General features: G+C 28.3%; 1 long non-coding RNA gene across 50 annotated transcripts in view; it reads right to left on the reverse strand.

Annotated features, from left to right (window-relative positions):
- Positions 1 to 22,363, reverse strand: part of LOC127737456 (uncharacterized) — a 63,422-nt gene that overhangs the window by 32,517 nt on the left and 8,542 nt on the right. For 6 of the 50 annotated variants that reach the window (XR_007999512.1, XR_007999522.1, XR_007999530.1 and 3 more), the window contains 13 exons: positions 17,611 to 17,768; positions 16,535 to 16,692; positions 15,733 to 15,897; positions 13,544 to 13,701; positions 12,448 to 12,534; positions 10,281 to 10,438; positions 8,129 to 8,286; positions 7,583 to 7,740; positions 6,506 to 6,663; positions 5,411 to 5,568; positions 4,867 to 5,024; positions 3,793 to 3,950; positions 2,982 to 3,146 (listed from right to left, as the gene is read on the reverse strand). This is a non-coding gene — a long non-coding RNA (uncharacterized LOC127737456). The other 44 variants (XR_007999543.1, XR_007999539.1, XR_007999548.1 and 41 more) reach the window with 38 other exon arrangements.

Here is a 22,363-nt window from a genome sequence, read left to right on the forward strand (position 1 = left end):
TTATATTTGCCCGAATATGTTTACAACTTATATTCTGAAATATCAAGATAACATTTTAGAGTTCACTGGAAACACCTTTTCATAAAAGCGCTGATCCATTGTTTGTAAATTTTGTCACTAAGATTCGATTTTCTTTTAGACTTTCCTCGCCATAGAAAAACGTTCTTTTATTCGAAATTGCTTAAGCATGTGATTGTTTTACGTGACCACTTATTTTAGGTCAATATTTTCAACAAAGATAATTTACACCTCACGACGCAGTTATATTAGTTGGAATATTTGTACAGTTGATTATCTTGATCTTGATGTTTCCATTTTTTTCTAACGGTCATTCGGATATACCTGTTAAAAAAAACGCCGAAATTTTTGTCTCTGATTTTGTTCGTATATTCGACGAGTTTGGTTATTTTCCTGGAATTAATGATACAAACTCGTCAATAATTGTGTTTTGCTTATGCAAGCTATCACTGTGTATTTTCAAACTTATATACTATAAATTGTTTTCATTAAGATTTGTTTTGAAAAAATCAACAACTAAAAATATGGTTATATCAGCTTGAATTAGCTTATAAATTATTGTCTGAAACTTAAAGTTTACATTTTTGATGTTCATTGGCAAAACCTTTTGCTAGAAGTACTGATCAATTTTTCATCAAATTTTGTCAATATTATCGACGTTTATTGAGACTTTTCTTGCAATAGAAAAACTTGTTTGTATTCGAAATTGCTTTTGCATGTGATTTGTTTTACGTGACCACTAATTTTTCATCAATATTTTCAACAAAATAATTCACAACTCACAATGCTGGTATATAAGGTAGAATATGTGTACAGTTGTTTGTTTTGATATTTATGTTTGGATATAATGTAATGGTAACTCGGAAGCATCTGTTAAAAAAGTCGGACAACAATTTCTGCGTCAAATTTGGCATTAATATATTCGATGAATTTGAAGAGTCTACTGGAATTAATGATAGAAAATGGTCAATAATTGTATATTGCTCAAGGAAGCATCAATTTATACTCTAAAAAAGTATATTATATATTTTTTTCATCGATATTTATTGCAAAACTAATCAATAACTAAGAATGCAGTTACATTTGCCTGAATATGTTTACAACTTATTGTCTGAAATATCAAGTTAACATTTTAATGTTCATTAGAAACACCTTTTCATAAAAGCGCTGATCCACTGTTTGTAAGTTTTGTCACTAGTTTCGAATTTTTTTTAGACTTTCCTCGCCATAAACAACCGTTCTTTCATTCTAAATTGCTTATGCATGTGATTGTTTTACTTGACCATGTATTTTAGGTCAATATTTTCAACAAAGATAGTTTACACCTCACAACGCAGTTATATTAGGTAGAATATATGTACAGTTGATTATCTTGATCTTGATGTTTCCATGTTTTTTTAAACGGTCATTCGGATATACCTGTTAAAAAAGACCGCCGAAATTTTTGTCTCTGATTTTGTTCGTATATTCGACGAGTTTGAAGATTTTCAAGCAATTAATGATACAAACGCGTCAATAATTATGTTTTGCTTATGCAAGCCATAACTGTTTATTATAAAATTTGCATACTATATATTGTTTTCATTAAAATTTGTTTTGAAAAAATTAACAACTAAGAATTTGTTCATAAGTTATTGTCTGAAATTTAAAATTTACATTTCTGATGTTTATTGGCAAAACCTTTTGCTTGAAGTACAGATCAATTTTTCATCAAATTTTGTCAATATTTTCGACGTTTATTGAGACTGTCCTCGTAATGGAAAAACTTGTTTGTATTCGAAATTGCTTTTGCATGTGAGTTGTTTTACGTGACCACTAAATTTTCGTCAATATTTTTAACAAAAATATTTCACAACTCAAAATGCAGGTATATAAGGTAGAATATGTGTACAGTTGTTTGTCTTAATGTTTATTCAATTCTTATTTATCAGGACGATTTCAGAAGGTAATGATCAATGATATTTCGGAGAGATTCAAATAGGAGTACCACAAGCTTTCATATTAAGACCTTTACTTTTTATAATATTTATCAATGATTTATCACTTATTTGTGCTTGAAAATTTTTCTTCAGAGCTTTGTTGCTGATGATACAACTTTATATAAATCATCTAGATCGGTAACAGATTTAAATGTATTTATGAATGTAGATTTTTGTAATGTTATGAATTGGTGTAATGATAATGATATGATATTGAATAGTGATAAGACTGATGTCATGTTAATTTGTTCTTATAGACTAAATCCTTTTGAATCAGAATTAAATATCAAATTTGACGATGAACACAAAATAGACGTCGTTCATAACCAAAAACTGCTAGAAATCCACATAGATCAATCTCTTTCGTGGAAACATCAAATTGACAAACTCTGTGTAGTAATTGTAAGCAGACTGCATCTTATGAGCAGACTCAAAGCATAACTTCCTGTAAGTTCTATTAAACTTTTTTATAATGGATATATACTCTCAGTCATGGATTTCTGCTGTTTCGTGTGGGAAAATGCTTCAAAAACTAATATTGAAAAGCTATGTAAGTTACAAAAGCGGGCAGCAAGAATAATTTTGAATGTAAGGCATGATATCTCCTCGTCGATTATGTTTAAAGAATAAGGATGTCTTACCATTTATAATAGAATTAAATATTTTATGTAGTGATGATATATAAGTGTATGAATAATCTAGCACCTGATTATTTATCTGAACTATTTTCAAGCTGTTCAACTGTTAATGAATATGCATTAAGATTATCTACCCAACATAATATATTCGTTCAACGATATGGAACTAATTATGGTAAAAGAACTTTTAAGTATTCTGGCACCTTGTTGTGGAATTCTTTGCCTTTAAATTTGAAAGAAAGTAAAAGTGTAAATATTTTGAAAGCTAACTGTCAATCTTATCTCTTAAATATACAAGAAGAGATTTTTTTGTAGTTAAAATGCTATAACTTTACTGTAGTCATACTTTTTTCATGTCAGTAGTATTGGTCTATCTGTACTATGTATGTGATCTTGTACACATGTAGTGTAATAGCATTTTGTTTTGTTTATCTTTGTGTATGTATAAATATATCATGTAGATGTAGAAGACCATGGGGTGGATTGACTGTTTTGTTATCTGTGTTACCTTCTGAAAATAAAGAATTTATTATTATTATTATTATTATTATTATTATTATTATTATTATTATTATCATGTTTGCAAAAAATCTAACGGTAACTCTGAAGCATCTTTTAAAAAAGTCGGACAACAATTTCTGCCTCAAAGTACAGTTGATTATCTTGATCTTGATGTTTCCATTTTTTTCTAACGGTCATTCGGATATACCTGTTTAAAAAGTCGCGGAAATTATTGTCTCTGATTTTGTTCGTATATTTGACGAGTTTGAAGATTTTCCTGGAATTAATGATAAAAACTCGTCAATAATTGTGTTTTGCTTATGCAAGCCATCACTGCTTATTGTAAACAATTATATATTATATATTGTTTTCATTAAGGTTTGTTTTGAAAAAATCAACAAATAAGAATTTGGTTATATCAGCTTGAATTTGTTTTGAAACTTAAAGTTTACATTTCTGTTGTACATTGGCAAAACCTTTTGCTAGAAGTACTGATCAATTTTACATCAAATTTTGTCAATATTTTCGAAGTTTATTGAAACTTTCCTCCCAATAGAAAAACTTGTTTGTATTCGAAATTGCTTTTGCATGTGATTTGTTTTACGTGACCACTAATTTTTCGTCAATATTTTCAACAAAAATAATTCACAACTCACAATGCTGGTATATAAGGTAGAATATGTCTACAGTTGTTTGTCTTGATATTTATGTTTGCAAAAAATCTAATGGTAACTCGGAAGCATCTTTTAAAAAAGTCGGACAACAATTTCTGCCTCAAAGTGTGTGAGTATATTCGACGAGTTGGAAGAGTCTACTGGAATAAATAATACAAAATGGTCAATAATTGTATATTCCTCAAGCAAGCATCAATTGATAATAGAAAAAGTATACTATATATTATTTTCATTGAGATTTATTGCAAAACTAATCACTAACTAGGAATGCAGTGATATGTTCTCGAATATGTTTACAACTTATTGTCTGAAATATCAAGTTAACATTTTAATGTTCATTGGAAATACCTTTTCATAAAAGCGCTGATCCATTGATTGTAAATTTTGTCACTAGTTTCGATTTTTTTTAAACTTTCCTCGATATAGAAAAACGTTCTTTTATTCGAAATTGCTTATGCATGTGATTGTTTTACGTGACAACTTATTTTAGGTCAATATTTTCAACAAAGATAATTTACACATCACAACGCAGTTATTTCAGATAGAATATTTGTACAGTTGATTATCTTGATCTTGATGTTTCAATTTTTTTCTAACGGTCATTCGGATATACCTGTTAACAAAGTCGCCAAATTTTTTGTTTCTGATTTTTTTCGTATATTCTACGAGTTTGAAGAGTCTACTGGAATTAATGATAAAAACTCGTCAATAATCAATGTTTATTGTAAAACTTGTACATGTATACTATATATTGTTTTCATTAAGATTTGTTTTGAAAAAATCAACAACTAAAAATTTGGCCATATCAGCTTGAATTTGTTTATAAATTATTGTCTGAAACCTAAAGTTTACATTTTTGATGTTCATTGGCAAAACCTTTTGCTAGAAGTACTGATCAATTTTTCATCAAATTTTGTCAATATTTTCGACGTTTATTGAGACTTTCATCGCAATAGAAAAACTTGTTTGTATTCGAAATTGCTTTTGCATGTGATTTGTTGTACGTGACCACTAGTTTTTCGTCAATATTTTCAACAAAAATAATTCACAACTCACAATGCTGGTATATAAGGTAGAATATGTGTACAGTTGTTTGTCTTGATCTTTATGTTTCCATAAAAACTAATGGTAACTCGGAAGCCTCTGTTAAAAAAGTCGGACAACAATTTCTGCGTCAAATTTTGTGAGTATATTCGACGAGTTTGAAGAGTCTACTGGAATTAATAATACAAAATGGTCAATAATTGTATATTGCCTAAGCAAGAATCAATTTATAATAGAAAAAAGTATACTCCTTTTTATTTTTTGATATTTGTTTTGAAAAAATCAACAACTAAAAATTTGGTCATATCAGCTTAAATTTGTTTATAAATTATTGTCTGAAACTTAAAGTTTACATTTTTGATGTTCATTGGCAAACCTTTTGCTAGAAGTACGGATCAATTTTTCATCAAATTTTGTCAATATTTTCGACGTTTATTGAGAATTTCATCGCAATAAAAAAACTTGTTTGTATTCGAAATTGCTTTTGCATGTGATTTGTTTTACGTGACCACTAGTTTTTCGTCAATATTTTCAACAAAAATAATTCACAACTCACAATGCTGGTATATAAGGTAGAATATGTGTACAGTTGTTTGTCTTGATCTTTATGTTTCCATAAAAACTAATGGTAAATCGGAAGCATCTGTTAAAAAAGTCGGACAACAATTTCTGCGTCAAATTTTGTGAGTATATTCGACGAGTTTGAAGAGTCTACTGGAATTAATAATACAAAATGGTCAATAATTGTATATTGCCTAAGCAAGAATCAATTTATAATAGAAAAAAGTATACTATTTATTATTTTCATTGAGATTTATTGCAAAACTAATCACTAACTAAGAATAAAGTTATATTTGCTCGAATATGTTTACAACTTATTGTCTGAAATATCAAGTTAACATTTTAATGTTGATTGGAAACACCTTTAATTAAAGCGCTGATCCATTGTTTGTAAATTTTGTCACTAGTTTCGATTTTTTTTTAAAGACTTTCCTCACCATATAAAAACGTTTTTTTATTCGAAATTGCTTGTGCATGTGATTGTTTTACGTGACCACTTATGTTAGGTCAACATTTTCAACAAAGATAATTTACACCTCACAACGCAGTTATATTAGGTAGAATATTTGTACAGTTGATTATCTTGATCTTGATGCTTCCATTTTTTTTCTAACGGTCATTCGGATATACCTGTTAAAAAAGTTGCCCAAATTTTTGTCTTAGATTTTGTTCGTATATTCGACGAGTTTGAAGATTTTCCTGGAATTAATGATAAAAACTCGTCAATAATTGTGTTTTGCTTATGAAAGCCATCACTGTTTATTGTAAAACTTGTATACTATATATTGTTTTAATTAAGATTTGTTTTGAAAAAAACAACAACTAAGAATTTGGTTAAATCAGCTTGGATTTGTATATAAATTATTGTCTGAAACTTAAAGTTTACATTTTTGATGTTCTTTGGCAAAACCTTTTGCTAAAAGTGCTGATCAATTTTTCATCAAATTTTGTCAATATTTTCGACGTTTATTGAGACTTTCCTCGCAATAGAAAAACGTGTTTGTATTCGAAATTGCTTTTGTTTGTGATTTGTTTTACGTGACCACTAATTTTTCGTCAATATTTTTAACAAAAATAAATCACAACTCACAATGCTGGTATATAAGGTAGAATATGTGTACAGTTGTTTGTCTTGATCTTTAAGTTTGCATAAAATCTAATGGTAACTCGGAAGCATCTTTTAAAAAAGTCGGAAAACAATTTCTGCGTCAAATGTTGTGAGTATATTCGACGAGTTTGAAGAGTCTACTGGAATTAATAATACAAAATGGTCAATAATTGTATATTACTCAAGCAAGCATCAATTGATAATAGAAAAAAAGTAAACTATATGTTATTTTTATTGAGATTTATTGCAAAACTAATCACTAACTAAGAATGCAGTTATATTTGCCCGAATATGTTTACAACTTATTGTCTGAAATATCAAGTTAACATTTTAATGTTCATTGGAAATACCTTTTCATAAAAGCGCTGATCCATTGTTTGTAAATTTTGTCACTAAGTTTCGATTTTTTTTAGACTTTCCTCAACATAGAAAAACGTTCTTTTATTCGAAATTGCTTATGCATGTGATTGTTTTACGTGACAACTTATTTTAGGTCAATATTTTCAACAAAGATAATTTACACATCACAACGCAGTTATTTCAGATAGAATATTTGTACAGTTGATTATCTTGATCTTGATGTTTCTATTTTTTTCTAACGGTCATTCGGATATACCTGTTAACAAAGTCGCCAAATTTTTTGTTTCTGATTCTTTTCGTATATTCTACGAGTTTGAAGAGTCTACTGGAATTAATGATAAAAACTCGTCAATAATCAATGTTTATTGTAAAACTTGTACATGTATACTATATATTGTTTTCATTAAGATTTGTTTTGAAAAAATCAACAACTAAAAATTTGGTCATATCAGCTTGAATTTGTTTATAAATTATTGTCTGAAACCTAAAGTTTACATTTTTGATGTTCATTGGCAAAACCTTTTGCTAGAAGTACTGATCAATTTTTCATCAAATTTTGTCAATATTTTCGACGTTTATTGAGACTTTCATCGCAATAGAAAAACTTGTTTGTATTCGAAATTGCTTTTGCATGTGATTTGTTTTACGTGACCACTAGTTTTTCGTCAATATTTTCGACAAAAATAATTCACAACTCACAATGCTGGTATATAAGGTAGAATATGTGTACAGTTGTTTGTCTTGATCTTTATGTTTCCATAAAAACTAATGGTAACTCGGAAGCCTCTGTTAAAAAAGTCGGACAACAATTTCTGCGTCAAATTTTGTGAGTATATTCGACGAGTTTGAAGAGTCTACTGGAATTAATAATACAAAATGGTCAATAATTGTATATTGCCTAAGCAAGAATCAATTTATAATAGAAAAAAGTATACTATTTATTATTTTCATTGAGATTTGTTTTGAAAAAATCAACAACTAAAAATTTGGTCATATCAGCTTAAATTTGTTTATAAATTATTGTCTGAAACTTAAAGTTTACATTTTTGATGTTCATTGGCAAACCTTTTGCTAGAAGTACTGATCAATTTTTCATCAAATTTTGTCAATATTTTCGACGTTTATTGAGAATTTCCTCGCAATAAAAAAACTTGTTTGTATTCGAAATTGCTTTTGCATGTGATTTGTTTTACGTGACCACTAGTTTTTCGTCAATATTTTCAACAAAAATAATTCACAACTCACAATGCTGGTATATAAGGTAGAATATGTCTACAGTTGTTTGTCTTGATCTTTATGTTTGCAAAAAATATAATGGTAACTCGGAAGCATCTTTTAAAAAAGTCGGACAACAATTTCTGCCTCAAAGTGTGTGAGTATATTCGACGAGTTGGAAGAGTCTACTGGAATAAATAATACAAAATGGTCAATAATTGTATATTCCTCAAGCAAGCATCAATTGATAATAGAAAAAGTATACTATATATTATTTTCATTGAGATTTATTGCAAAACTAATCACTAACTAAGAATGCAGTGATATTTTCTCGAATATGTTTACAACTTATTGTCTGAAATATCAAGTTAACATTTTAATGTTCATTGGAAATACCTTTTCATAAAAGCGCTGATCCATTGATTGTAAATTTTGTCACTAAGTTTCGATTTTTTTTAGACTTTCCTCAACATAGAAAAACGTTCTTTTATTCGAAATTGCTTATGCATGTGATTGTTTTACGTGACAACTTATTTTAGGTCAATATTTTCAACCAAGATAATTTACACATCACAACGCAGTTATTTCAGATAGAATATTTGTACAGTTGATTATCTTGATCTTGATGTTTCTATTTTTTTCTAACGGTCATTCGGATATACCTGTTAACAAAGTCGCCAAATTTTTTGTTTCTGATTTTTTTCGTATATTCTACGAGTTTGAAGAGTCTACTGGAATTAATGATAAAAACTCGTTAATAATCAATGTTTATTGTAAAACTTGTACATGTATACTATATATTGTTTTCATTAAGATTTGTTTTGAAAAAATCAACAACTAAAAATTTGGTCATATCAGCTTGAATTTGTTTATAAATTATTGTCTGAAACCTAAAGTTTACTTTTTTGATGTTCATTGGCAAAACCTTTTGCTAGAAGTACTGATCAATTTTTCATCAAATTTTGTCAATATTTTCGACGTTTATTGAGACTTTCATCGCAATAGAAAAACTTGTTTGTATTCGAAATTGCTTTTGCATGTGATTTGTTTTACGTGACCACTAGTTTTTCGTCAATATTTTCAACAAAAATAATTCACAACTCACAATGATGGTATATAAGGTAGAATATGTGTACAGTTGTTTGTCTTGATCTTTAAGTTTGCATAAAATCTAATGGTAACTCGGAAGCATCTTTTAAAAAAGTCGGAAAACAATTTCTGCGTCAAATGTTGTGAGTATATTCGACGAGTTTGAAGAGTCTACTGGAATTAATAATACAAAATGGTCAATAATTGTATATTACTCAAGCAAGCATCAATTGATAATAGAAAAAAAGTAAACTATATGTTATTTTTATTGAGATTTATTGCAAAACTAATCACTAACTAAGAATGCAGTTATATTTGCCCGAATATGTTTACAACTTATTGTCTGAAATATCAAGTTAACATTTTAATGTTCATTGGAAATACCTTTTCATAAAAGCGCTGATCCATTGTTTGTAAATTTTGTCACTAAGTTTCGATTTTTTTTAGACTTTCCTCAACATAGAAAAACGTTCTTTTATTCGAAATTGCTTATGCATGTGATTGTTTTACGTGACAACTTATTTTAGGTCAATATTTTCAACAAAGATAATTTACACATCACAACGCAGTTATTTCAGATAGAATATTTGTACAGTTGATTATCTTGATCTTGATGTTTCTATTTTTTTCTAACGGTCATTCGGATATACCTGTTAACAAAGTCGCCAAATTTTTTGTTTCTGATTCTTTTCGTATATTCTACGAGTTTGAAGAGTCTACTGGAATTAATGATAAAAACTCGTCAATAATCAATGTTTATTGTAAAACTTGTACATGTATACTATATATTGTTTTCATTAAGATTTGTTTTGAAAAAATCAACAACTAAAAATTTGGTCATATCAGCTTGAATTTGTTTATAAATTATTGTCTGAAACCTAAAGTTTACATTTTTGATGTTCATTGGCAAAACCTTTTGCTAGAAGTACTGATCAATTTTTCATCAAATTTTGTCAATATTTTCGACGTTTATTGAGACTTTCATCGCAATAGAAAAACTTGTTTGTATTCGAAATTGCTTTTGCATGTGATTTGTTTTACGTGACCACTAGTTTTTCGTCAATATTTTCGACAAAAATAATTCACAACTCACAATGCTGGTATATAAGGTAGAATATGTGTACAGTTGTTTGTCTTGATCTTTATGTTTCCATAAAAACTAATGGTAACTCGGAAGCCTCTGTTAAAAAAGTCGGACAACAATTTCTGCGTCAAATTTTGTGAGTATATTCGACGAGTTTGAAGAGTCTACTGGAATTAATAATACAAAATGGTCAATAATTGTATATTGCCTAAGCAAGAATCAATTTATAATAGAAAAAAGTATACTATTTATTATTTTCATTGAGATTTGTTTTGAAAAAATCAACAACTAAAAATTTGGTCATATCAGCTTAAATTTGTTTATAAATTATTGTCTGAAACTTAAAGTTTACATTTTTGATGTTCATTGGCAAACCTTTTGCTAGAAGTACTGATCAATTTTTCATCAAATTTTGTCAATATTTTCGACGTTTATTGAGAATTTCCTCGCAATAAAAAAACTTGTTTGTATTCGAAATTGCTTTTGCATGTGATTTGTTTTACGTGACCACTAGTTTTTCGTCAATATTTTCAACAAAAATAATTCACAACTCACAATGCTGGTACATAAGGTAGAATATGTCTACAGTTGTTTGTCTTGATCTTTATGTTTGCAAAAAATATAATGGTAACTCGGAAGCATCTTTTAAAAAAGTCGGACAACAATTTCTGCCTCAAAGTGTGTGAGTATATTCGACGAGTTGGAAGAGTCTACTGGAATAAATAATACAAAATGGTCAATAATTGTATATTCCTCAAGCAAGCATCAATTGATAATAGAAAAAGTATACTATATATTATTTTCATTGAGATTTATTGCAAAACTAATCACTAACTAAGAATGCAGTGATATTTTCTCGAATATGTTTACAACTTATTGTCTGAAATATCAAGTTAACATTTTAATGTTCATTGGAAATACCTTTTCATAAAAGCGCTGATCCATTGATTGTAAATTTTGTCACTAAGTTTCGATTTTTTTTAGACTTTCCTCAACATAGAAAAACGTTCTTTTATTCGAAATTGCTTATGCATGTGATTGTTTTACGTGACAACTTATTTTAGGTCAATATTTTCAACCAAGATAATTTACACATCACAACGCAGTTATTTCAGATAGAATATTTGTACAGTTGATTATCTTGATCTTGATGTTTCTATTTTTTTCTAACGGTCATTCGGATATACCTGTTAACAAAGTCGCCAAATTTTTTGTTTCTGATTTTTTTCGTATATTCTACGAGTTTGAAGAGTCTACTGGAATTAATGATAAAAACTCGTCAATAATCAATGTTTATTGTAAAACTTGTACATGTATACTATATATTGTTTTCATTAAGATTTGTTTTGAAAAAATCAACAACTAAAAATTTGGTCATATCAGCTTGAATTTGTTTATAAATTATTGTCTGAAACCTAAAGTTTACTTTTTTGATGTTCATTGGCAAAACCTTTTGCTAGAAGTACTGATTAATTTTTCATCAAATTTTGTCAATATTTTCGACGTTTATTGAGACTTTCATCGCAATAGAAAAACTTGTTTGTATTCGAAATTGCTTTTGCATGTGATTTGTTTTACGTGACCACTAGTTTTTCGTCAATATTTTCAACAAAAATAATTCACAACTCACAATGATGGTATATAAGGTAGAATATGTGTACAGTTGTTTGTCTTGATCTTTATGTTTCCATAAAAACTAATGGTAACTCGGAAGCCTCTGTTAAAAAAGTCGGACAACAATTTCTGCGTCAAATTTTGTGAGTATATTCGACGAGTTTGAAGAGTCTACTGGAATTAATAATACAAAATGGTCAATAATTGTATATTGCCTAAGCAAGAATCAATTTATAATAGAAAAAAGTATACTATTTATTATTTTCATTGAGATTTGTTTTGAAAAAATCAACAACTAAAAATTTGGTCATATCAGCTTAAATTTGTTTATAAATTATTGTCTGAAACTTAAAGTTTACATTTTTGATGTTCATTGGCAAACCTTTTGCTAGAAGTACTGATCAATTTTTCATCAAATTTTGTCAATATTTTCGACGTTTATTGAGAATTTCCTCGCAATAAAAAAACTTGTTTGTATTCGAAATTGCTTTTGCATGTGATTTGTTTTACGTGACCACTAGTTTTTCGTCATTATTTTCAACAAAAATAATTCACAACTCACAATGCTGGTATATAAGGTAGAATATGTGTACAGTTGTTTGTCTTGATCTTTATGTTTCCATAAAAACTAATGGTAAATCGGAAGCATCTGTTAAAAAAGTCGGACAACAATTTCTGCGTCAAATTTTGTGAGTATATTCGACGAGTTTAAAGAGTCTATTGGAATTAATAATACAAAATGGTCAATAATTGTATATTGCCTAAGCAAGAATCAATTTATAATAGAAAAAAGTATACTATTTATTATTTTCATTGAGATTTATTGCAAAACTAATCACTAACTAAGAATAAAGTTATATTTGCTCGAATATGTTTACAACTTATTGTCTGAAATATCAAGTTAACATTTTAATGTTGATTGGAAACACCTTTAATTAAAGCGCTGATCCATTGTTTGTAAATTTTGTCACTAGTTTCGATTTTTTTTTAAAGACTTTCCTCACCATATAAAAACGTTTTTTTATTCGAAATTGCTTGTGCATGTGATTGTTTTACGTGAACACTTATGTTAGGTCAACTGTTTCAACAAAGATAATTTACACCTCACAACGCAGTTATATTAGGTAGAATATTTGTACAGTTGATTATCTTGATCTTGATGTTTCCATTTTTTTTTCTAACGGTCATTCGGATATACCTGTTAAAAAAGTTGCCCAAATTTTTGTCTTAGATTTTGTTCGTATATTCGACGAGTTTGAAGATTTCCCTGGAATTAATGATAAAAACTCGTCAATAATTGTGTTTTGCTTATGAAAGCCATCACTGTTTATTGTAAAACTTGTATACTAAATATTGTTTTAATTAAGATTTGTTTTGAAAAAAACAACAACTAAGAATTTGGTTACATGAGCTTGGATTTGTATATAAATTATTGTCTGAAACTTAAAGTTTACATTTTTGATGTTCTTTGGCAAAACCTTTTGCTAGAAGTGCTGATCAATTTTTCATCAAATTTTGTCAATATTTTCGACGTTTATTGAGACTTTCCTCGCAATAGAAAAACGTGTTTGTATTCGAAATTGCTTTTGTTTGTGATTTGTTTTACGTGACCACTAATTTTTCGTCAATATTTTTAACAAAAATAAATCACAACTCACAATGCTGGTATATAAGGTAGAATATGTGTACAGTTGTTTGTCTTGATCTTTAAGTTTGCATAAAATCTAATGGTAACTCGGAAGCATCTTTTAAAAAAGTCGGAAAACAATTTCTGCGTCAAATGTTGTGAGTATATTCGACGAGTTTGAAGAGTCTACTGGAATTAATAATACAAAATGGTCAATAATTGTATATTACTCAAGCAAGCATCAATTGATAATAGAAAAAAAGTAAACTATATATTATTTTTATTGAGATTTATTGCAAAACTAATCACTAACTAAGAATGCAGTTATATTTGCCCGAATATGTTTACAACTTATTGTCTGAAATATCAAGTTAACATTTTAATGTTCATTGGAAACACCTTTTCATAAAAGCGCTGATCCATTGTTTGTAAATTTTGTCACTAGTTTCGAATTTTGTTTATACTTTCCTCGCCATAGAAAAACGTTCTTTCATTCTAAATTGCTTATGCATGTGATTGTTTTACTTGACCATGTATTTTAGGTCAATTTTTTCAACAAAGATAGTTTACACCTCACAACGCAGTTATATTAGGTAGAATATATGTACAGTTGATTATCTTGATCTTGATGTTTCCATGTTTTTTTAAACGGTCATTCGAATATACCTGTTAAAAAAGACCGCCGAAATTTTTGCCTCTGATTTTGTTCGTATATTCGACGAGTTTGAAGATTTTCCTGGAATTAATGATAAAAACTCGTCAATAATTGTGTTTTGCTGATGCAAGCCATAACTGTTTATTATAAAATTTGCATACTATAAATTGTTTTCATTAAAATTTGTTTTGAAAAAATTAACAACTAAGAATTTGTATATAAATTATTGTCTGAAACTTAAAATTTACATTTCTGATGTTTATTGGCAAAACCTTTTGCTTGAAGTACAGATCAATTTTTCATCAAATTTTGTCAATATTTTCGACGTTTATTGAGACTGTCCTCGTAATGGAAAAACTTGTTTGTATTCGAAATTGCTTTTGCATATGAGTTGTTTTACGTGACCACTCAATTTTCGTCAATATCTTTAACAAAAATATTTCACAACTCAAAATGCAGATATATAAGGTCGAATATGTGTACAGTTGTTTGTCTTAATGTTTATTCAATTCTTATTTATCAGGACGATTTCAGAAGGTAATGATCAATGATATGGAATCTCATTTCGGAGAGATTCAAATAGGAGTACCACAAGCTTTCATGTTAAGACCTTTACTTTTTATAATATTTATCAATGATTTATCACTTATTTGTGCTTGAAAATTTTTCTTCAGAGCTTTGTTGCTGATGATACAACTTTATATAAGTCATCTAGATCGTTAACAGATTTAAATGTATTTATGAATGTAGATTTTTGTAATGTTATGAATTGGTGTAATGATAATGATATGATATTGAATAGTGATAAGATTGAGGTCATGTTAATTTGTTCTTATAGACTTAATCCTTTTGAATCAGAATTAAATATCAAATTTGACGATGAACACAAAATAGACGTCGTTCATAACCAAAAACTGCTAGAAATCCACATAGATCAATCTCTTTCGTGGAAAAATCAAATTGACAAACTCTGTGTAGTAATTGTAAGTAGACTGCATATTATGAGCAGACTCAAAGCATAACTTCCTGTAAGTTCTATTAAACTTTTTTATAATGGATATATACTCTCAGTCATGGATATCTGCTGTTTCGTGTGGGAAAATGCTTCAAAAACTAATATTGAAAAGCTATGTAAGTTACAAAAGCGGGCAGCAAGAATAATTTTGAATGTAAGGCTTGATATCTCCTCGTCGATTATGTTTAAATAATAAGGATGTCTTACCATTTATAATAGAATTAAATATTTTATGTAGTGATGATATATAAGTGTATGAATAATCTAGCACCTGATTATTTATCTGAACTATTTTCAAGCTGTTCAACTGTTAATGAATATGCATTAAGATTATCTACCCAACATAATATATTCGTTCAACGATATGGAACTAATTATGGTAAAAGAACTTTTAAGTATTCTGGCACCTTGTTGTGGAATTCTTTGCCTTTAAATTTGAAAGAAAGTAAAAGTGTAAATATTTTGAAAGCTAACTGTCAATCTTATCTCTTAAATATACAAGAAGAGATTTTTTTGTAGTTAAAATGCTATAACTTTACTGTAGTCATACTTTTTTCATGTCAGTAGTATTGGTCTATTTGTACTATATATGTGATCTTGTACACATGTAGTGTAATAGCATTTTGTTTTGTTTATCTTTGTGTATGTATAAATATATCATGTAGATGTAGGAGACCATGGGGTGGATTAACTGTTTTGTTATCTGTGTTACCTTCTGAAAATAAAGAATTTATTATTATTATTATTATTATTATTATTATTATTATTATCATGTTTGCAAAAAATCTAACGGTAACTCTGAAGCATCTTTTAAAAAAGTCGGACAACAATTTCTGCCACAAAGTACAGTTGATTATCTTGATCTTGATGTTTCCATTTTTTTCTAACGGTCATTCGGATATACCTGTTTAAAAAGTCGCCGAAATTATTGTCTCTGATTTTGTTCGTATATTTGACGAGTTTGAAGATTTTCCTGGAATTAATGATAAAAACTCGTCAATTATTGTGTTTTGCTTATGCAAGCCATCACTGCTTATTGTAAAAAATTATATATTATATATTGTTTTCATTAAGGTTTGTTTTGAAAAAATCAACAAATAAGAATTTGGTTATATCAGCTTGAATTTGTTTTGAAACTTAAAGTTTACATTTCTGTTGTACATTGGCAAAACCTTTTGCTAGAAGTACAGATCAATTTTACATCAAATTTTGTCAATATTTTCGAAGTTTATTAAAACTTTCCTCCCAATAGAAAAACTTGTTTGTATTCGAAATTGCTTTTGCATGTGATTTGTTTTACGTGACCACTAATTTTTCGTCAATATGTTCAACAAAAATAATTCACAACTCACAATGCTGGTATATAAGGTAGAATATGTCTACAGTTCTTTGTCTTGATATTTATGTTTGCAAAAAATCTAATGGTAACTCGGAAGCATCTTTTAAAAAAGTCGGACAACAATTTCTGCCTCAAAGTTTGTGAGTATATTCGACGAGTTTGAAGAGTCTACTGGAATAAATAATACAAAATGGTCAATAATTGTATATTCCTCAAGGAAGCATCAATTGATACTAGAAAAAAGTATACTATATATTATTTTCATTGAGATTTATTGCAAAACTAATCACTAACTAAGAATGCAGTAATATTTTCTCGAATATGTTTACAACTTATTGTCTGAAATATCAAGTTAACATTTTAATGTTCATTGGATATACCTTTTCATAAAAGCGCTGATCCATTGATTGTAAATTTTGTCACTAGTTTCGATTTTTTTTTAGACTTTCCTCGACATAGGAAAACGTTCTTTTATTCGAAATTGCTTATGCATGTGATTGTTTTACGTGACCACTTTTTTTAGGTCAATATTTTCAAGAAAGATAATTTACACCTCACAACGCAGTTATATCAGTTAGAATATTTGTACAGTTGATTATCTTGATCTTGATGTTTCCATTTTTTTCTAACGGTCATTCGGATATACCTGTTAAAAAAGTCGCCAAATTTTTTGTTTCTGATTTTGTTCGTATATTCTACGAGTTTGAAGATTGTCCTGGAATTAATGATAAAAATTCGTCAATAATCACTGTTTATTGTAAAACTTGTACATGTATACTATATATTGTTTTCATTAAGATTTGTTTTGAAAAAATCAACAACTAAAAATTTGGTCATATCAGCTTGAATTTCTTTATAAATTATTGTCTGAAACTTAAAGTTTACATTTTTGATGTGCATTGGCAAAACCTTTTGCTAGAAGTACTGATCAATTTTTCATCAAATTTTGTCAATATTTTCGACGTTTTTTGAGACTTTCCTCGCAATAGAAAAACTTGTTTGTATTCGAAATTGCTTTTGCATGTGATTTGTTTTACGTGACCACTAGTTTTTCGTCAATATTTTCAACAAAAATAATTCACAACTCACAATGCTGGTATATAAGGTAGAATATGTGTACAGTTGTTTGTCTTGATCTTTATGTTTCCATAAAAACTAATGGTAACTCGGAAGCCTCTGTTTAAAAAGTCGGACAACAATTTCTGCGTCAAATTGTGTGAGTATATTCGACGAGTTTGAAGAGTCTACTGGAATTAATAATACAAAATGGTCAATAATTGTATATTGCCTAAGCAAGAATCAATTTATAATAGAAAAAAGTATACTATTTATTATTTTCATTGAGATTTGTTTTGAAAAAATCAACAACTAAAAATTTGGTCATATCAGCTTGAATTTGTTTATAAATTATTGTCTGAAACTTAAAGTTTACATTTTTGATGTTCATTGGCAAAACCTTTTGCTAGAAGTACTGATCAATTTTTCATCAAATTTTGTCAATATTTTCGACGTTTATTGAGACTTTCCTCGCAATAGAAAAACTTGTTTGTATTCGAAATTGCTTTTGCATGTGATTTGTTTTACGTGACCACTAGTTTTTCGTCAATAATTTCAACAAAAATAATTCACAACTCACAATGCTGGTATATAAGGTAGAATATGTGTACAGTTGTTTGTCTTGATCTTTATGTTTCCATAAAAACTAATGGTAACTCGGAGGCCTCTGTTTAAAAAGTCGGACAACAATTTCTGCGTCAAATTGTGTGAGTATATTCGACGAGTTTGAAGAGTCTACTGGAATTAATAATACAAAATGGTCAATAATTGTATATTGCCTAAGCAAGAATCAATTTATAATAGAAAAAAGTATACTATTTATTATTTTCATTGAGATTTGTTTTGAAACAATCAACAACTAAAAATTTGGTCATATCAGCTTGAATTTGTTTATAAATTATTGTCTGAAACTTAAAGTTTACATTTTTGATGTTCATTGGCAAAACCTTTTGCTAGAAGTACTGATCAATTTTTCATCAAATTTTGTCAATATTTTCGACGTTTATTGAGACTTTCCTCGCAATAGAAAAACTTGTTTGTATTCGAAATTGCTTTTGCATGTGATTTGTTTTACGTGACCACTAGTTTTTCGTCAATAATTTCAACAAAAATAATTCACAACTCACAATGCTGGTATATAAGGTAGAATATGTGTACAGTTGTTTGTCTTGATCTTTATGTTTCCATAAAAACTAATGGTAACTCGGAAGCCTCTGTTAAAAAAGTCGGACAACAATTTCTGCGTCAAATTTTGTGAGTATATTCGACGAGTTTAAAGAGTCTACTGGAATTAATAATACAAAATGGTCAATAATTGTATATTGCCTAAGCAAGAATCAATTTATAATAGAAAAAAGTATACTATTTATTATTTTCATTGAGATTTATTACAAAACTAATCACTAACTAAGAATGAAGTTATATTTGCTCGAATATGTTTATAACTTATTGTCTGAAATATCAAGTTAACATTTTAATGTTCATTGGAAACTCCTTTAATTAAAGCGCTGATCCATTGTTTGTAAATTTTGTCACTAGTTTCGATTTTTTTAAAAGACTTTCCTCACCATATAAAAACGTTTTTTTATTCGAAATTGCTTGTGCATGTGATTGTTTTACGTGACCACTTATGTTAGGTCAACATTTTCAACAAAGATAATCTACACCTCACAACGCAGTTATATTAGGTAGAATATTTGTACAGTTGATTATCTCGATCTTGATGTTTCCATTTTTTTCTAACGATCATTCGGATATACCTGTTAAAAAAGTCACCCAAATTTTTGTCTCTGATTTAGTTCGTATATTCGACGAGTTTGAATATTTTCCTGGAATTGATGATAAAAACTCGTCAATAATTGTGTTTTGCTTATGCAAGCCATCACTGTTTATTGTAAAACTTGTATACTATATATTGTTTTCATTAAGATTTGTTTTGAAAAAAAACAACAACTAAGAATTTGGTTATATCAGCTTGAATTTGTTTATAAATTATTGTCTGAAACTTAAAGTTTACATTTTTGATGTTCATTGGCAAAACCTTTTGCTACAAGTGCTGATCAATTTTTCATCAAATTTTGTCAATATTTTTGACGTTTATTGAGACTTTCCTCGTAATAGAAAAACATGTTTGTATTCGAAATTGCTTTTGCATGTGATTTGTTTTACGTGACCACTAATTTTTCGTCAATATTTTCAACAAAAATAATTCACAACTCACAATGCTGGTATATAAGGTAGAATATGTGTACAGTTGTTTGTCTTGATCTTTATGTTTGCATCAAATCTAATGGTAACTCGGAAGCATCTTTTTAAAAAAGTCGGACAACAATTTCTGCGTCAAATTTTGTGAGTATATTCGACGAGTTTGAAGAGTTTATTGGAATTAATAATACAAAATGGTCAATAATTGTATATTGCTCAAGCAAGCATCAATTGATAATACAAAAAAGGTATACTATATATTATTTTCATTGAGATTTATTGCAAAACTAATCACTAACTAAGAATGCAGTTATATTTGCCCGAATATGTTTACAACTTATTGTCTGAAATATCAAGTTAACATTTTAATGTTCATTGGAAACACCTTTTCATAAAAGCGCTGATCCATTGTTTGTAAATTTTGTCACTAAGTTTTGACTTTTTCTTAGACTTTCCTCGCCATATATAAACGTTCTTTTATTCAAAAATGCTTATGCATGTGATTGTTTTACGTGACCACTTATTTTAGGTCAATATTTTCAACAAAGATAATTTACACCTCACAACGCAGGTATATTAGGTAGAATATTTGTACAGTTGATTATCTTGATTTTGATGTTTCCATTTTTTTCTAACGGTCATTCGGATATACCTGTTAAAAAAGTCGCCCAAATTTTTGTCTCTGATTGTTGTTTTTTTTTTCGACGAGTTTGAAGATTTCCTGGATATAATGATAAAACTCGTCAATAATTGTGTTTTGCTTATGCAAGCTATCACTGTTTATTGTAAAATTTGTACATGTATACTATATATTGTTTTCATTAAGATTTGTTTTGAAAAAAACAACAACTAAAAATTTGGTTATGTCAGCTTGAATTTGTTTATAAATTATTGTCTGAGACTTAAGGTTAACGTTTTTGATGTTCATTGGCAAAACCTTTTGCTTGAAGTGCTGATCGATTTTTCATCAAATTTTGTGAATATTTTCGACGTTTATTGAGACTTTTCTCGCAATAGAAAAACGTGTTTGCATTCGAAATTGCTTTTGCTTGTGATTTGTTTTACCTGACCACTAATTTTTCGTCAATATTTTTAACAAAAATAATTCACAACGCACAAGGCTGGTATATAAGGTAGAATATGTGTACAGTTGTTTGTCTTGATCTTTATGTTTGCATAAAATCTAATGGTAACTCGGAAGCATCTTTTAAAAAAGTCGGACAACAATTTCTGCGTCAAATGTTGTGAGTATATTCGACGAGTTTGAAGAGTCTACTGGAATTAATAATACAAAATGGTCAATAATTGTATATTACTCAAGCAAGCATCAATTGATAATAGAAAAAAAGTAAACTATATATTATTTTTATTGAGATTTATTGCAAAACTAATCACTAACTAAGAATGCAGTTATATTAGCCCGAGTATGTTTACAACTTATTGTCTGAAATATCAAGTTAACATTTTAATGTTCGTTGGAAACACCTTTTCATAAAAGCGCTGATCCATTGTTTGTAAATTTTGTCACTAAGTTTCGATTTTTTTTAGACTTTCCTCGCCATAGATAAACGTTCTTTTATTCGAAATTGCTTATGCATGTGATTGTTTTACGTGACCACTTATTTTAGGTCAACATTTTCAACAAAGATAATTTACACCTCACAACGCAGTTATATTAGGTAGAATATTTGTACAGTTGATTATCTTGATCTTGATGTTTCCATTTTTTTCTAACAGTCATTCGGATATACCTGTTAAAAAAGTCGCCCAAATTTTTGTCTCTGATTTTGTTCGTATATTCGACGAGTTTGAAGATTTTCCTGGAATTAATGATAAAAACTCGTCAATAATTGTGTTTTGCTTATGAAAGCCATCACTGTTTATTGTAAAACTTGTATACTATATATATTGTTTTCATTAAGATTTTTTTTGAAAAAATCAACAACTAAGAATTTGGTTATATCAGCTTCAATATGTTTATAAATTATTGTCTGAAACTTAAAGTTTACATTTTTGATGTTCATTGGCAAAACCTTTTGCTAGAAGTGCTGATCAATTTTCCATCAAATTTTGTCAATATTTTCGACGTTTATTGAGACTTTCCTCGCAATAGAAAAACGTGTTTGTATTCGAAATTGCTTTTGTTTGTGATTTGTTTTACGTGACCATTAATTTTTCGTCAATATTTTCAACAAAAATAATTCACAACTCGCAATGCTGGTATTTAAGATAGAATATGTGTACAGTTGTTTGTCTTGATCTTTATGTTTGCATAAAATCTAATGGTCACTCGGAGGCATCTTTTAAAAAAGTCGGACAACAATTTCTGCGTCAAATTTTGTGAGTATATTCGACGAGGTTGAAGAGTCTACAGGAATTAATAATAAAAAATGGTCAATAATTGTATATTGCTCAAGCAAGCATCAATTGATAATAGAAAAGAATACTATATTCTATTTTCATTGAGATTTATTGCAAAACTAATCACTAAATAAGAATGCAGTTATATTTGCCCGAATATGTTTACAACTTATTGTCTGAAATATCAAGTTAACATTTAAATGTTCATTGGAAACACCTT

This window comes from Mytilus californianus, unplaced genomic scaffold, assembly GCF_021869535.1.
Source record: "Mytilus californianus isolate M0D057914Y unplaced genomic scaffold, xbMytCali1.0.p SCAF_4, whole genome shotgun sequence".
Classification (NCBI taxonomy): Eukaryota; Metazoa; Mollusca; class Bivalvia; order Mytilida; family Mytilidae; genus Mytilus; species Mytilus californianus.